Source organism: Triturus cristatus, chromosome 8, assembly GCF_964204655.1.
Source record: "Triturus cristatus chromosome 8, aTriCri1.1, whole genome shotgun sequence".
Classification (NCBI taxonomy): Eukaryota; Metazoa; Chordata; class Amphibia; order Caudata; family Salamandridae; genus Triturus; species Triturus cristatus.
The window spans coordinates 1112783436-1112801738 of record NC_140591.1 but is presented as its reverse complement, the minus strand read 5'-3'; positions in this window follow the sequence as shown (position 1 = coordinate 1112801738).

Here is an 18303-nt window from a genome sequence, read left to right as displayed (position 1 = left end):
CCGTCTTTTAAAGATGAAGCCCCCAAAAGCAGTGAATTAAATGGTCTGATAATTAAATGCTAAGAACAGGATGCTGGAGATTGAACCAGGGCTGGATCCCCACTGTCGTACTACATCTGGCACTAAGACTAGTGGAGTTATGTTGTGTTTATGTGCAAGTAGTTATGTCAAGGAGATTTTGTATTAAAAAAACTTTGAATAGAAACTAAACCTGCAGGACACAGTACAGCAGCTAGACAATAAACGATTGAGCTGGGTAAAGATAGGAAAAAGGAAAACACGTACAAAAAAAAGTGTAGGTGAAAGAAAGCAAAATAAGAATAAATGAGGTGCAAAGTCACCCTTCCCCACCCCTCAAGTTCCTCTATAAGGAAAGGGTGAAACGAAATTTCACAACAGATTTAGGGTTAAGAAATTATGAGATTACATAAATGTACAAAGCGATACTGTGAGTATGTATGTAACATCAATTAAATATATAATAAAAGCCATGCTACATATCAATCCTCTCTGGTGTAATATCTGCACATTTGACAATTTTTACACTGTTTTGTATTCAAAATGTAATCTTCAACAATGTAACATCGGCAGTCCGAGATTTAAGTTTACTATTTAGTGTAAATGATAAGTATATATATATATATATATATATATATATATATATATATATTAACGGAAACTCCTCAAGGTTGTATCCTAGAAAAGGAATACTCGCACTCCAAGGCTCGGTCATTCAGAAAAGAATTTATTGGCAACGCGTTTCGAGCAGACGCTCTTCGTCACTAGCCACCATTGAAAATCACTCTTCCACCATTTCTAGTGTTTACAAAAACATAAAAAGAGGACTGAATGTTGCTCGTAACCCGAGCATGGCAATAGAAACGAGACTTTACGGTCATCAGGACGTGGGAGCGGAAGATGGCGGACGTGGTTCCGCTGCTGAGACGCGCCGCCTAGGGCTCCCTCTCGCTGCACCTGACTGATGGTCACGCAAATCTGCTCCACCCGATGAACTAAGCAGCAGGAAGCGGCAGGAATGTGATCGTGATTCACGACTCGGGGAAAAAGCTGAAACGCGAGGATACCGAGGCTGTTTTCCAGCTGCCTCTGATGTGCCGCCAGACGCAAGCCAGCGCTACAGTTTTCGGCGCTCGAAGCGCGAGGTGGCGGCCCGGCTGCAGACCCACGAAGATTCAACCAAGGGGAGCGCAGCGTGCATCTTACTATTCTGGGATGGCCCCCCTCGAAGCACTCGACGAGCCCGGGTCGGTCATGAACCTTCCCATGAGCCCGCCACGGAGATTAACGAGATTAACGAGGAGGAAGAGCTAATGGCGGTAAGCACCGCTGCACTACGCAGCCATGTATGGTCCCTCACAGAAGACAGGGGGGGTCATAGTGGTGCTGCCGGTTGCCCTCCTTCAAACATAAGCACTACTAGCAACCTCGGCAAGCCTATAGTGAACTTTTTGAAATCCGGGCAAGCCTCAGTTTTATTTCAAGCTGTCGGCTTGGAAGTCTCTACTCTGGGTTTTCCAATTGCCGAGACTTTAAACGCTGCTATTGAATGCGGGATGGCTATAGACAGGGGCGAATCTTGTACTGCTTACCACCCTGAAAGCATTGATAATAGTCATATTGCCGCGTGTCCACTGCCCGGGAGTGTAGATGTTGAAAACGCTGGCTTGTCCCCACCCTGCAACGTAAATTTGGATAGTGCTGGTGCCGGTGCCGAGTATTTAGAATCACCAGGAGCGGCTGGGGGAGCGAAAAATCCAGCCTCTCCGCCAACGGAGTCTTTGGAGTCGTCAAAAATACATAAAAGTAAAAGCGTAAAAACTCATGGTGTTGGAGGCAGGGGCGGAAGGGGTCGCGGGCAGGGGAAGGTCCAGGCAGCAGGACTCGCTATCGGGGGTAAGAGCTCTAGAAAATTATCTGCTAACACCCCGAACAAAGATCCAGGAATAAGTCCACTACGCAAATGGGTTTCTACCAAAGGCGAGGTGAAATCTCTGGTTGCCAGACTCTCTAATATCGGCTTACCCGCTGGGCAGGGTTATTTATCTACAGGATCAGTAACACGGCCTGAGAAACCGAGTTCAGCCCCTGCTACCCCGGACACCTCTGTAGCACTATGTTCTCCAACGGGCGACCAACTTAGTAATGGCGACACTGACGGCTTAACGTCCCCTATGTATGGTGTAGATTTGGAAGGCGATGGGGCTCTTGCAGCTCCTGCACAACAAAAAGAAGATCAGCTGAATGAAGCTGCAGCACTGCAATCATCCTCAACCACTTCAACTTTAACTACTTCGGGCCTGTTACCCGTGTGTCCGGCGGTGGCTTCCCGGCCTACTAAGGACTCTAGCGGTGTACCCTCGGACTGTTTGACAGCTCCGCAACCGGAGCCCACTCTCTCTACTGTACTCTTAGTACTGGCAGCTCAACATGAGGAGACACAGCGTTACTTTCAACAGGCTAGTACAGACAGGCAGGAGATCAAACATGCCGTGGAAGAGGTTGCCACGAAAGTCTCTAATCTTGGCATCGAAGTTACAGATCTTCAACAACGTTTTCGCTGAAGTGGAGGAGGTCAATGTTGCTACATGCGCCTCAATTAAGGCTCAAGAGCAGCTGATGTCGTCCATGCAATCTAAAGTCGAGGATTTGGAAAACCGGCAGAGACGCCAGAACTTGAGGGTTTTTGGGGTACCTGAAGGGAAAGAGGGTACCGACGCCCGGGTATTCATTGTCAATCTCTTTTCTAAAGTATTTACAGATCTTGCTGATTGGGACATGGATTCGCAAGTACAAAGAGCGCACCGGCTCCCCCTCTCAGTTAGTGCTTCCCGGACCTCAAAATTTCCTCGACCAATTTTGGTTTATATAGGGAACTTTTTATTGAGGCAAGCTATCTTCTTTAAGGCTCGACCAACTACTCCAATACAATATGAATCCATGTCGATTTTTGTCCGTTCCGATCTGTGTAGACAAACTATAGACAGAAGGTGGCAGTTAAGGCAGCTCATGGACCCATTTAAGGCTGTTGGAGCATCAGTGTTTCTGCAGGATCCTGCCCGCCTTAAAGTGATCAAAGATGGTCACTCGCACATTTTCTTTAACGAACAGGAGGCTAAAATAAGCTTACTTAAGTGGCAACAATTTCCGAAGAAATGAAGGTGGGAACTGCTATGGCCTATACACATGGGTTTTTTCTACTGGACTTCGCCTTCATGAGTCTTGATATATGCGGTACTTTATTTTGGTGGGGGCTTTTGTAATATACACTTACTTTTGTGTTTCAATGTCAATGTTCAGTCGGATGCAGGGGGGGGGTTCTTGGGGGTGCACCTCGACGTAGTGCTGTCCTGATGACAGCAGGGAAGGGGGTGATTCCGCTCCGTAGGCACAGGGGTGTGACAGGGTGGCCACAGGTATTTTGGTGTGGGGAACTGTTTGATTTGATCTGTTTGATCGCACTGGTCAAGGTGGGAGTCATTCGAGTAGGTAGGTTTGGGGTGGGGGTTTAAAAAAAATGAAAATAGCCAAAAGAGTGTCAAAGGTCTACATAGGAACCCTTTTGTAGGACAAGATAGGGATTTGGAGGGACGGTGGTTAAGATTAATAATAGGGAATTTATGTCTAGAGTCCGTATAATGTGCTGGAATGTAGCTGGTTTGAATTCTCTTGCTAAGCGTCGATTAGTCTCGGAGGAATTAAAAGCATACAAACCACAGATCATTGGTCTTACAGAGACTCACCTGGCTTTTAAGGATCGTAACCTTCTTAAGCAAATGGGATTCGAGCTGATAATTTGCACCTCCCAGACTGTCTCAATTCGTGGCGTTGCTCTTTTACAAGCTCGAAATACAAATTTCACACCATTACGTACACTTGGCGATAGTAAGGGACGCTGGGTGATCGCTCAATTAATGGCATATAATCATAAAATTACAATCTGTGTGGTTTATGGTCCGAACAACGACTGCCCAGCAGATATTTCTTTTTTAAATTCAGAGCTGCTGGGTTGGGATGGCGAACTTATATTCATGGGAGACTTTAACTGCGTTTTAGATCAGAAGATAGACTCCTCAAATACTACAGGTCGGGTGAGAATGGTATCCACCAGGGTGGCTATTAAAGACCTGATGCGTATACACCAGTTGGTCGATTCATGGAGGGAGTCTTATCCTTTAGTTAATGGCTTTACATACTTTTCACAACCCCACCGCCAATATTTGAGGATAGATATGGTATTTGTCAAACAAGCCCGTTTGGTAAATTCTAATATCGAGGTCTGTCAAAAAATCACATCGGATCATAACCCTCTATTATTCTCAATACACTTAGGATCAATAACACAGTGGACGCTGAGGGGCTTCACCTTTCCTAAGAGTTTGCTTATAAATGATAACTATATCCAGTTTATGCAAGGACAATTAACGGACTTTTTAGAGTTTAATGCCGATTCCGCTGCATGGTCTATGGTGTGGGATAGCCTTAAGGCTTATATCAGGGGCATTACCCAACAGTATCTATTCCGTCAAAACCAGATTAGATTGCGGCTCGCACATGCTGGGCGTAGGGCATGTTTAGAACTTGAACAGCGCCATATCCAAGACATAATGAATAAAGACCCTCGGGAAGTTGATACGTATAAACAGCTTATAATAGCAAGAGCTAAGATCACTCGAGAGTTAAAGGAGAAAGATGCTAGCCAGTATCACAAATTCAGGCTGCGCCAGTATGAATATGGGGAAAGGATCGGACGGGTACTCGCCTATCAGCTGGCGGATTACAGGGCTTATTCGCAAATTAAGTGTATTACTGGGGGGGATGGCCGGACTTATCACCAACCTGTAGAGATCTTGGAGCAATTTAGGCAATTTTATGCAGATCTCTATAGAGACGATACGATATGTGATTTACAAACGTTGGCAGCTTATCTACAGGAGAGTGGCTTGAATGTAGTAAACTCTTTAGCTACCTTATCAATGGACAGGGACGTGGATGGATCTGAAATTTTTGAAGCTATTAAGGCTTTACCCTCAGGAAAGGCTGTTGGGGGCGACGCTCTGCCCTTGGAGTTTTATAGAACCTTCCTAGGAATCCTGAGCCCGATCTTTATGAAGGTTGTCAATGACATACTGAATGGCAAAGACGCTCCCTTATCTTGGAAACAGACTAATATAGTTGTTTTCCTCAAAAAAGGGAAACCCCCAGTCGAGAGAGGCTCTTATCGCCCAATCTCACTCATTAACCATGACGCAAATTTTTTTCCCAAAATTCTGTCTTCTCGACTTGCCCCTCTTATACAGTTAATAGTGTCCGATCAACAGCACGGCTTCGTCCCCGGGCGGGACACTACAATGCATATCAACACAGCTATAGCAGTGTTTGACGCTGCCCAATGTTTGGGCGGTAATGTAGCAATGTTAATGCTGGATGCCGAGAAGGCTTTCGACCGAGTTTCCTGGAGAGCACTTTGGACTATAATGCTGGAAGTGGGTATCGGTCGTAAGTTTGTCTCGGCTATCCAGAAAATCTATACAAATTCACAGGCCGTTATTAGGCTTAATGGACTGACATCGGATTTAATTTCTATTCAGAGGGGCACCCGGCAGGGGTGTCCTCTTTCACCTTTGCTTTTCGCAATATATATTGAACCGTTAATTCGTCATCTGTTACGGAACCAGTACATTATCCCGGTTACTTACAATGAAGTACATATAAAGGTAACCGCCTATGCGGACGATATAGCCGTCTTTACAACAGAACCGGTTCAAGCGATGAGGGAGATCGTTTTGGAAGCACAGCAATTTGGATTAATCTCTGGGTATAAACTCAATACTTATAAAACCCAAACCATAACTAATATCGAATATACTCCACATTTATCTAGGCTGGGCGTTACCCAAAAAGCTATATATTTAGGTGTTTGCCTTAACAGTCACACGGCAGAAATAGTAAAACTTAACTATGAACCGTTGATGAAGAAAGTTGCCTCAGATCTACGCAAGTGGCATCAACTTCCTTTAACCATTTGGGGGCGCTGTAATATTATTAAGATGAATGTCCTTCCAAAATTCCTGTATTTGTTTAGGAGTATTCCTTTACGGGTTCCACATGCATTTTTCAAAAAATTGGATGGCATCATAGGCAGTTTTATCTGGGGGTACAAAAGGGCCAGACGGGCTATTAAATGTCTCAAATTACCATACGAAAAGGGGGGCTTCGATCTACCTGACTTTAAATTATACTTCTGGTCTGCTTTTGCTACGCGGCTACAGAGCCTGACGGCAGGTTTTGGAATATTTCAAATGTGGCCTGCATACGAATTAGTTTGTGGGTCAGAGTATAAATTTGTATTATTTAGGATGTTCGACCCGAACTACTTTAAACGTGTTCGTTTTAAGGTACTGAGACACGCTTTCTGGATATGGCGTGACATTGCAAAGTCTTACAATATCCCTGATCTGCATTCAAACACCTATTTAAGGGAGAATCCCCGTTTGGGGGTTCTTTTTGGGGATTCTGCCTGGAAGATCTGGCACCGTTGCGGTGTACTTCAGCTAGGGCAATTGTATGATCAGGATGGATTCAGATCTTTTTCTTCCCTTAGAGATGAATTTGGGATCCCACACTATTCCTTTTTTAAATATCTGCAAATTAGGGATTTTTTTATTAACGGGGAAGGCCTACTGTCCGTCAATACACTGGGCGAGTCTGCAATGGCAATTCTGCAATTTAAGGGTAGGGGCTGCATAGGGAAAATCTATAAATATTTACTTATAGGGGTAACCGATGATGCTGTTCAGGCTGTAGAAAAACTAAATCGGCATTTTGGTATTAGCATTACTACAACAGATCTGTACAGGTCGTTATTAACTATTAACACTTCTGTTACCTCTATTAATTTAAAACTCCAGCAGCATCGTATGTTATTTCTTTTGTATTACACGCCCGATATTATTTCTAAATGGGCGGTCTCTAATGCTTCATCTAAAACTTATTGCCCTAAATGTTTATTGTACGCTGCAGATATTAGGCATATGTTTATTACTTGCCCAGCACTCTCTACCTTTTGGTCATTGATTGCTAAGGAGTTATGTAATATGTCGGGTCGTAACATTATTATATCTGAGAAAGAGATTTTTTGGGGGATTATGGAGGATTCAGGTTTTATTTCTATTTTTGTATTTTCCATTATAATGGCTTGCTTTCGGTTATGCATTGCTAGAGCATGGATAGACTCAAAACCTCCAACGCTTGCAGAGTTTTGGCTGCTACTAAGAGGGGTATATGAGATGGAGATTGCTTTAGCCAAAGCTAGGGGTCCCTCTGCTCAAAACAGAATAGATCGTATGTGGCTCTGTCTGCAATGGGATTAAGTGTTAAGTGTTATAGACTGTAAATGTATGTTTCTTTTTGCCTTGATGTCATGATACGTTCTCTAATCTATTTCCTTTTTTGCTGTCTTTTTTCCCTTTCACTTTTGGCTAAATAAAAAAAAAATTAAAAACAAAAAAAAAAAGAAACGAGACTTTACAAAACACTCACAGTGAGAAAGAAAAAACATATAGTTCTTTTAACATAAATTTCAAGTGCACGGTTTATAATTTGATAAAGTAAGAGAGTTTACACTTATTACTGTGAAAAGTTCAAAAGTCAACATTGTTGTTGCCCAGTGGCATTAACTGATACTAATTCATTATTTTCACAAAAAGAGAAATACTCTCAAGGATCAAGTCAAGTGACCTAAGGCTGTCCTATTCTTGAAAACATCAGAGTGAAAAAAACATACTAAATTAAGTATTTACACAAAGTTCTGAACACAGCTTGAAAGGAGGTAGGGGAAACCAAATAGCAGATACCAAATTTCGATCATGACAATTAATCATTGTTAGTTACACAAAATTATATAATAATGTTCCAGCTACATTTATGAAACATCATATATGGACAAAAAGCTCCTCATCCTCATTGAGGCCAAAAGGGTTCTTGGACTCAAGCAAAATGATATATTGTGACTCCAGGATTCTCAAACGTTTCTCACGGTCTCCCCCTCTGGGGTTTGCTGGCACCCTGTCAATTCCAAAAAATGAAAAACAATTAACATCCTTATTATGATACTTCAGCCAGTGCCTAGCAGTTGAGTAATTCAAGTCCACATTCTTAATCGCTCTAAGGTGTTCGAGAATTCGCTTTTTCACAGGAAAGATCGTGCTCCCAACATATAATTTTGCACATGGGCATATATATATATATATAAATGTTAGACACAAAGGACGCCGCACTCTGGAATCTTGCAATGTAGTCTTTATTGCTAATACAAAGCCAGTCTGTCACACCAACGCGTTTTGGCCAGCTCTGCCTTTTTCACGGTCGGGGGGCACTACTTTTTTCTCTATATGTAATTTTCTATACATTACACTTCCCATAGACTTCTGGGAGTTGTAGTTTTGTTAAAAAACAATATTAGATCCCTTCTGACAGCATACATTTTTGCACACATTAATTTGCAGTGCATACCTTACTTAGCATTTACTTCGTGAAACAATAATTTATGCGTTCAGTACATGATTTAAAATACATGATTTCAACTAAAGTAGCATTTTAATTGACCCTTGGTAACATTTTATTTAAAAGGTTATGAGCTTCTCTCTAGACGTTCGGCAGAAAGTTTTTCAAAAAAGTGTTGGATATAGTGCCCTATGCTCTCCAAGTTTTTAGATATCATTCGTTACACAGATGTTCCCGATAGTTTGTTGTTAATTATCAGTAGTCCGTAATGTTAAAGGGTTCTGTTCTCTCATTGTTGCTTCTATAGGTGTACTTAGTATTCCTCGTCAAAGTTCAATCCCTTGGGGATCCTTGTGCGGAGTCTGATAATGTACTTTGATTCAAGCTGTCTCAATTTATTTTTTCTGTCACCCAGCCTTTCACTTGTTTCCACAGTGTCTATACCAAAGAATCTCATGTTTCACCAATCGGGCTCCCGCGCTTCATTTTAAGGAGGCCCCCGGGTGGGCCAGGTCCCGGGAGCATTGCCAAAAAATATTAGCAGGGGCCCCCGCCGCCCCGGAGACCGCCACCTCCCTGGGGCTATGTTTATAATATGCGGGAGGGCATGTGGCCCTCCCACAGCCCAGGGGACCGCCACCCCGGGGCTTGTTTAATTTGTGGGGGGCCTCCAAGGCCCCCCAAGCCCTGGGGACAGCCACCCCCTGGGGCTTTTCTCAAATATTCGCGTGGGCACACGGCTCCCCCGCAGGCCCAGGGACCGCCACCCCCGGGGCTTGTTTAATTTGTGGGGGGCCTCCAAGGCCCCCCAAGCCCTGGGGACAGCCACCCCCTGGGGCTTTTCTCAAATATTCGCGTGGGCACACGGCCCCCCCGCAGGCCCAGGGACCGCCACCCCGGGGCTTGTTTAATTTGTGGGGGGCCTCCAAGGCCCCCCAAGCCCTGGGGACAGCCACCCCCTGGGGCTTTTCTCAAATATTTGCGTGGGCACACGGCCCCCCGCAGGCCCATGGTGGCCCTGGGGACTGCCACCACCCAGGGCCGGCTCCTGCAGTGTCCCAGGGTGCCCACCCCCAGGACACTGCTGTTTGATATGGCAGGGTTGGAGCCGTGTAGCTCCCTCCCTGTCATAGCAAAGTTGCTTTGGATGTTGGAAGCGAGAGCAGGGAAACCTGCTCTCTCTTCTAAAATCCAAAGCAGATTGCTTTTCCACATGGGGAGCTGCATATCAACAGCTCCCCGTGTGGAAAAGCAATGCCGGCTCCCGCAGGAGGCGGGGAGCCGGCGGGAGCGTGGGGGCATTGGGGCTCCCCCCTCGGTCCCTAACCATGAGGCCAGGTCCCGGGGGATGGGGGGCCAAAATGGCCGGTTGATAGGGGTGGTAGTCCCCCCTCCTTCATTTAAAAAAAAAATATATATATATCTATATATATATGTATATATATGTATATATATATTTGGGCATGCCCAGGGGGATGGGGTCCCCGGGGCGAATGTAAATTAATGAAAGTGGACGTCTTTTGTTTTTTTTAAATTTGGAGTCGCGACCCTAGCGCGGCGCTCAGCGCGGCCCCCTGGTGTGAACGCGAGGGGTGCGCAACTCCCAGCGCGGCTTCTGGTGTGAACACGATGGGTGCGCAGTTCTAAGTCGCGCCGGGTGTGCGACTCCAAGCAAAAATAATTAATTTTTTTAAAAATAAACCTAGGTTATATGTTGGCTTATTGAGTGGCTCTAAAAAGAGCCCTTGTGTTTATTATGAATTATTCAGCTACATGTAACTGCGGATGCAGACCTTTAGGTTGTTGAGAAACACTCTGTTGCCTTCATCAGTGAAGTGTACTCCGTCACTCCTGTAGATGCCCTCCATATGGAAAAGTAGATTGTTGTTATATATGGAGCCCATTCTATGGTCTCTAAGGTAAGCAAAAACAGCTTTATTGACATTTTTTCTAGCTTTCTAAATCTGTGGACAAAATTGATTGGATCACTTCCATTTCTGTCTTTGGCATATGTTAGAGTATACAAAGGCAGTTTGGGGGAAAAGCAACATCAATTCTGCAAAGGTGTCCTTCATTAGCATTTCCAGACCTGCCCCAGTCAATGTGCCTAGGTCATTGCCACCACAGAGCACAATCATGAGGTCAGGGTGTTGGAGATGCAAAAAGGTTTTAACCAAAGGCATCAATTGGTGCCACTTTAATCCTCTCTGTTCATTCGATTTAATGTCTACATTTTGCAAAGCTAGGTCTTTGTTAATACCTCTGCGTTCAGCATACCTTTTGCACCAGAATACATAGCTGTGCCGAACAATCCACACTGGAGGCATCTTGAAGGAATCTCTGTAGATAATTAAAAGATATCAGTAGCTGAGGTAGTCAGTTGGTAGAATGAGAGATATCTAAAATGGTGGAGAAGATGCTGTTTTTAAGAAAGTAGAGATTTGATTGGCTGTTTAAGAAGATTATACATTCAAAAATAGGGTGCATTTTACTTTGTTTAGAAAGCATGTTTCTTATTGGTTAGTAAAAAATGTTTGAAAGGTACAGCAGAAAGCATAAGGGCATGTTTTGCAAAAGCAACCACACTTGCTGTTCTTATTTGCAACATTCTGTGGTGAACTTGTGACCTGACAGCTAAGTTGAATGTTGCATGAGCTGTTGCTATGGAAACTGGCATTAAGCAAAAGGGGTGAAGAAGTCAGTTGAAAAGTGTTATTATCTATCACCAATAGAAATGTGTTTTTCAATTTGAAAATCTCTGGAAAGCAATGTGATTTGTTGCTTATGTGTATTTGTATGGCAAAATAGAGGGAAATCTTGCCATTACTGGTTTTACCTTGCAGAGTCTGGTGATCTATATTGACTGTGTGTAAAAGAAAATCCTGTCTGAGTGTCTGAGATTTTTCATTCAACAAATTTATTTGAAAGGTGAATTATATATTTTTTAGGCTTATTTAAAATAGATTTGACATTATTGTAAAACTGTGTTGTTTGAAATATATTATTAAATGTAGAGTTGTATATTGGGATTATTTTTATTGTACTTGAAGTTTGTTTAAAAAACTGTCTGTACAGTGATGTATATAATTTTAAGTCTGTTCAGAGATATACCTGAATGATGCCTCTTATTTTTGGATAGTTGGTTGAACATGCACTACAATTGTGTATTTTCAAAGGTGTTCATATAAGGTGTAGTTTATTAGGCATCGTTTTTTCTTCTTTCTACAAAGGTATAGTTTAATGATACTGCATAATTATAGATAGTTTGGTAAAATGTAGCACAACTGTGCTGTTTGAAAAATGATCATATAAGGTGTTAAAAATCAAGTTTCTGTTATTAGTTTGTACAAGAGTTAAAGTTAAATGATGCCATATGTTTTAAGATAGAATGGTGAAATAAGGTGTTGCTAATTATGCTTCTTTTTGTAGTTTGAGCTAAGGTATAGTTGAATGATGCCACATAATTTTAGATATAATGCTGAAGATGTATAATAAAAGTGTGGTTTTAGAAATGCTCCTAAAAGGTGTTGTTTATTAGTCTTCTTCCTTAAGTCTGTTGAGAAGTATAGTTTGATGATGTCGCATATATCTAGATTTAATGATCAAGATATAGCTCAAACGTAAACCACCACATTTAACTCTTTCTGGTATGTTGTAGTTATCTACTTAACTAGATTGTATGTAATGACTCATGTATGTGTTCAGATGGTATTTATATAGTTGTATGTATATTTACTGAATTATTGAGAGGTGCTTGACTGATTACAGGAGTGCAAAGGTAGTGAATATGTGATTTTATAAGTACATGAAAAAATTATTTAATGATTCTATATTGCGCAATCACCCAGATAGTATCCAAGCACTACCCATGCATTCATGCAATGACTCATGCACTAACTTATGCAGTGGTAAAATCTCCAAAGCACTACACATGCAGTCCAGCAATTCCCCTGTCACTCCCTGTGGACTCTTTTAATCACTCTGCCATGTCCTTATGTAATCACTGCGGCAAAACCCAAGCACTTATAAATTCACCATGCTGTCAACTTCCAGCACTCTAAGTATCCAGTCACTATCCATGTACTTGTACAATGACTCAGGCATTAAGACATGCAGTGCTACAATCAACAGTGCACTATTTATGCAGTCCCCTAACCACATAACACAGTACTGAATCACTTCTCCAATTACCCAGGTAGTATCTATGCAGTCCAGCAATCACACTGTCATTCTCTGTGCACTCCTGCAATCATCCAGCCAGTACCATGTCCTTATCTAATCACTGCACCAAAACCCAAGTACTTGTACAATGACTCAGGCATTAACACATGCAGTGCTACAATCAAATGTGCACTATCCATGCAGTCCCCTAACCACCTCCACACTACTGATTCACTCCTCCATTTACCCAGGTAGTACCAATGCAGTCCAGCAATCACACTGTCATTCTCCGTTCACTCCTCCAATCATCCAGATAATACCATGTCCTTATCTAATCACTGCGCCAAAACCCAAGCACTTATAAATTCACCATGCTGTCAACTTACAGCACTCTAAGTATCCAGTCACTATCCATGTATGTGTACAATGACTCAGGCATTAACACATGCAGTGCTACAATCAAATGTGCACTATCCATGCAGTCCCCTAACCACCTCCACACTGCTGATTCACTCCTCCAATTACCCAGGTAGTACCCATGCAGTCCAGCAATCACACTGTCACTCTCTGTGCACTCCTGCAATCATCCAACCAGTACCATGTCCTTATCTAATCACTGCGCCAAAACCCAAGCACTTATAAATTCACCATGCTGTCAACTTGGAGCACTCTAAGGATCCAGTCACTATCCATGTACTTTTACAATGACTCAGGCATTAACACATGCAGCGCTACAATCAAATGTGCACTATCTATGCAGTCCCCTAACCACCTCCACACTACTTATTCACTCCTCCAATTACCCAGGTAGTACCCATGCAGTCCAGCAATCACACTGTCACTCTCCGTCCACTCCTCCACTCATCCAGCCAGTAACATGTCCTTATCTAATCACTGCACCAAAACCCAAGCACTTATAAATTCACCATGCTGTCAACTTCCAGCACTCTAAGTATCCAGTCACTATCCATGTACTTGTGAGGTAAATAAAAATTATGAGGCCTATGTGTCCCCATGTGCCCCTCAACGCTTATGTGCACATGCATGTATCCTGTGTATTTCCCCTCCATGGCCTGTCTATCATGACGCTTATGCTATAACGTGGCCTGCCATCATTCAGTCTCCCATGAGAGAAACGACAAGTCTGTATCGAGGCCTACACGTTTTTCATCATGTTTTCCTGCACCACATAAAAACCCGTGTTTTGTGGCTCAGCCAGACCCGAGAAGAGGTTTTCAGGCCTCAGCTGTAGCTGCGTATCCTTGGCCTTGCACACTTGGGCCTCAGCCAAAGGGGCCCTGTCAGAGGTGCCGAGACAGTATTGAGCATGGTTATCTGCTTACTCCTACAGAGCCGCATTCCTGCCTGGAGAAGGAGGGATCAACATAACCCATCAGCAAAGGAGAAAGCCTAGCCTTACTGTCTCTGTTTGTGAGATTGCAAAGCTCACGTCAGTAAAAAGCCCATAGCCCCCATGTAAGGCCTCTGCAGTAAATGAAGTAAATGAAGAAATAGATGCCACATCGGCTCTTGGTGATGGGCAACCTATGTCACGAATCAGTCCCTGCTCCAGACATCGGATATCAGATAAAACAAGATGTGCTGGTCGTCTTGACACTGAAGGCCTCACTGAAGGCCTAACTTCCAGACTCCTGGTTGCATAGCAACCTTTCCCCACGTCAGTTGCACCACGTCATGCTCGAGTTTGAACACAAGTAAGGCAAAGTTCCAGTAAAGTTCCAGCAGATCACGCAACCCCCTCCAGGTATCCACCCACCTATGACAAAATACCCATTATCATCAAGTAAACGCCCACTAGGACGCCCACCTTCACACCTTCTTACACGCCCACATGCTCTTATCTCATTCTCTTTTGCTCTTTTCGCTTACGTACATTATGGAGATGTATATATACTGTACTCTGTGAATAATGTTTTGAGAATACTTTTGAGACCCTTCCAGATCCCTTGTGGTGATGGTAATATACTCCCTATGACTCGAGTTATTGGAATAAAGCCCTTTTTGAACCTGATACCACAGACTCAGCCTCTTGCTTTATGCATGATCCTATTGATATTCTGAAATTCAGAGAGCGTAATATTTTATTTACGACATAATGGCGCCCGAACAGGGACAATTCTCTTTCCCCACACGCCGGAGATGAAGGTACAGTTTTGCCCCCTTCCACAGCTGTGACGGACTTCAAGTACGTACGTCGCGGGTTTTCCCGCCAACTCCCTCAGGCCAACGAAGGAGACGGACTGCGACCAGGCATCCATACGAGGCGGTGAGGAACGCAGATTGTCCTAACCCAGAGCCCACCTGCGAGAGAGCTGTGTCCGAGGTTTCTGGAGATCCACCTAAGATACGCCATTCCCCGCGCAGCGTCAAGTTTCGGAGGCCTTCGCCTTCGACTTCAAGTTCAAGTTCAAGTTCAAGTTCAAGTTCAAGTTCCGCTTCCCGGTGAGTTTTCTCATGGGGGTTGCAATCAAGACGGGTTCTCACTTGTGAGACCTGTATGTTCAAGTGCATGCAGCTAGAGTTATAGGAAATAGAGATCTCAAAGTATTCAAGGTGCACCGATATACCTGTATGAATGTTATTGTCCTAGTCAGGTTCAGTTAGGTTTGAATGTGTCAGGTTTTATGTAAGTTTGTTTTATTATAGTTTTTGATTTTATAGCGCTATTGTGATTTTTGTTTTTTGGCTACATTCCAACATGCCGTTATTTTCGAAACTACGTACAATATGTACCAGAAAAGGTGTACTAGAGGAACCAGTTAACATTCCGCCTAGGGACACACCTGGACATTTCATGTACTGTAAGCATGGTTTAGATGCCGTGTTGTTTTTAGAACTATGGGTAGATTACACGAAGGATTTAGAGACAAAATATAGATGGCCTATCACGGGAACGTGGGATGCGGAAAGCATTATGAAAGTAGAGGAAGAAATATGGAAGAGAAAATCTAGACCTGCTCAGAAGGATGCCATTGAGTTGTGGCGTAAGGAGTCACATAGAAGAACAGAAAAAGAGTTCCACAAAATAGAGAGAAGTAAGGATGAATCTGAAAAAGCCAAAGAAAAGAAATTACGGGAGGAAGGGGAACGAGTAAAAAGAGAGCAGACTGAAAGAGAAATGAATACTGTCGTTGCTGGTATTTACCCCGTCCTTTCAGAGGAACTAGCGAAAGTGACTCCAGTAGAAAGACCCATTAGAGTGCCTCCGCCAGTACCCCGAAAATTAAAAACAGCATCCGACAGGTTTATTGACACCTATCTAGAGGAATCCCCACCAGCCTATGTGGACGGATCTTTCCCTGCACCCCCAACGCCAGAACAGCTCCAGGAGCTCGATGACGGCGGGGAGGGGGGATCCGGGACAGCGTCAGGAGGGGTGTCGACAGTAAAAGTAGACATCCCCAAATGTATATATGATCCAGACCCAGGAAAGGGCAGGATGCTTGTGTTTTCACTACGGCTTAGACGAGCAGTCACAGATCTGGAAAAACTACCAGATATGGATAAACATCTAAAGAAAATGTACACATTCATAAGAACAGGGGAAGGTCCTGAGAGCATAGCAGATGCTATACAAAATAGAAAAGTGGTTGTTAAGAATTACATCCTTCGCTTCCTAATTAATTGTCTGATCAGAGAAAAAGACGAAGGAAACGGGGATGTAGACCATCGTTATACTGGTTGGAGTGATCGCATAGATGCCGGTCAGCATGATAAATCAGGACAGACTGACAACATGTTGACCAAAATCCGAAAAGCAATAATAGCATCACACGAAGCAGGACCGCACGATGAAGCTGCTTTATCATCTGATGATGAAGCAGGGGACCAAGATAAAATACAATACGTGGGCCATGCCCGACGATTCGAGAAACCCAAAGGGCTGAATTACCGTAAACAGGGAACGGATATAAAAAAGAGATTTGCCCTTGAAAAATTGTTCCAAATCACCGACAAAGCGGTGAATGAATGGTTAGGTAATGAACAACCCTTAACTCCAACCGAACTTGAATTAGCACGATCAGCCACCCTGTGGGTATCCCAATACGATCTATATAATAATGATGTCGTAGCACAGACGTTTTTGAGCCTTCCATCGAATGAACAGCGCTTAGCTGGTGTTTACATGGTCCAACATTTAATTACGTTATATGAAAGTCAGTACTCTGGTCCTGGTATATTGTATAGGTTGCTGGACGATATAATACTAGACAGATGGATGAACTTGGGTACTGACCTGATTAATGTCATCTTGGATCAGCGACACAAATATATAGTATATGTAACTAGATCCCTGCTTCCCGTTCCACCCCAGGTTAAGGGGCAGGCATACGACAAACTGAACCCCCTACGAGAGGTACATCCTGTAAAGGATGCAAATAATGAACTACAACGGGTGTATGTCTACACCCCTCTGTCAAAATTAGAGATACTGGAAATGAAAAAGATGTTGCCCTCCCATGACAAAGACCCGGGGGGTTTTCACAGGGAATTAAAAGACATTCTCCGCTTAGGGGAATATACATATGCGGACGTTTTAAAGTTTTTAAAAGTACTATTGCCTGCTGGTATTTACGAGAAACTCAAAGAAAAAGACTGGGAGGTGGGAGAGAGCAAGATTAGCTGGGATGTGTTGCAAACAGAAGAAAATGCAAGAGGCCCGTGGGTTGGTCTGGGTCCCCGAGCTAAAGAATTACCTGAACTCCTTGTACAAGTTTTGCCAAGATTATTAATTACCAAGAAAGAAGACTGGGATGCTATTTCAGCCTGTAAACAGAAGCCAGACGAGGACACTAGCGATTTTTATTCTAGGTTTGAGAAATGTTTTACTATCAACAGTGGCCTTAAGCCCGGTAGTGATTCATATCCCCATCTTTTTGTGAGCAAATTAGTAGAAAATTCCATACCTGAGGTAAAGTATAGAGTACTGAAGGTTGAGAGTACTTGGCAAGCAAACAGCCCTTCCCAAATGTTACAGATGTTACAGTATCACCAGAACAGAATTAGAGAGGAACATGACCAAGAAAAGAGACGCATGAAAGACACAAAGATGAAGATGCTGGTGGCCCAATCGACACCGGCAAACACAAATGCAAGCACGAACAAAAATAGCACGAAACAAAATAGTGGGACTTGTAATTATTGCAAGAAGCCAGGCCACTTCGTAAATGAGTGTGCAGTGCTGAAAAACAATATAGCGATAGGTAAAACAAAGCCTCGTCAATATCCTCCCAAGGACAGTAACACACATCAGACATCAGACACGTTTCCACCGCCGCCACCGTCCGTCCATGCACCTGCACCAGCCCGAGCTACAACACAAATGTATGAGCACGCTCAAAACAACTATCCAGAATACCAAGCATATTCATGAAGCTGCCCAGAGAGGGAATTCGACCTGCCCCTCATTCCAGTTCCTGTGGACCAAGCAGGTCCCTATGTACATGCACGGTTACTGGGACAAAATAAAAAGTTTTTGATTGACACTGGGGCTAGTAGAACTACCATTAGTCATTCCGAGGTGCCCGGGGCACCCCTCTCGGGCTCAAAGAGTGTATCCCTGGGATTTTCGGGTAGACCTATTGTTAATGAGGTTTC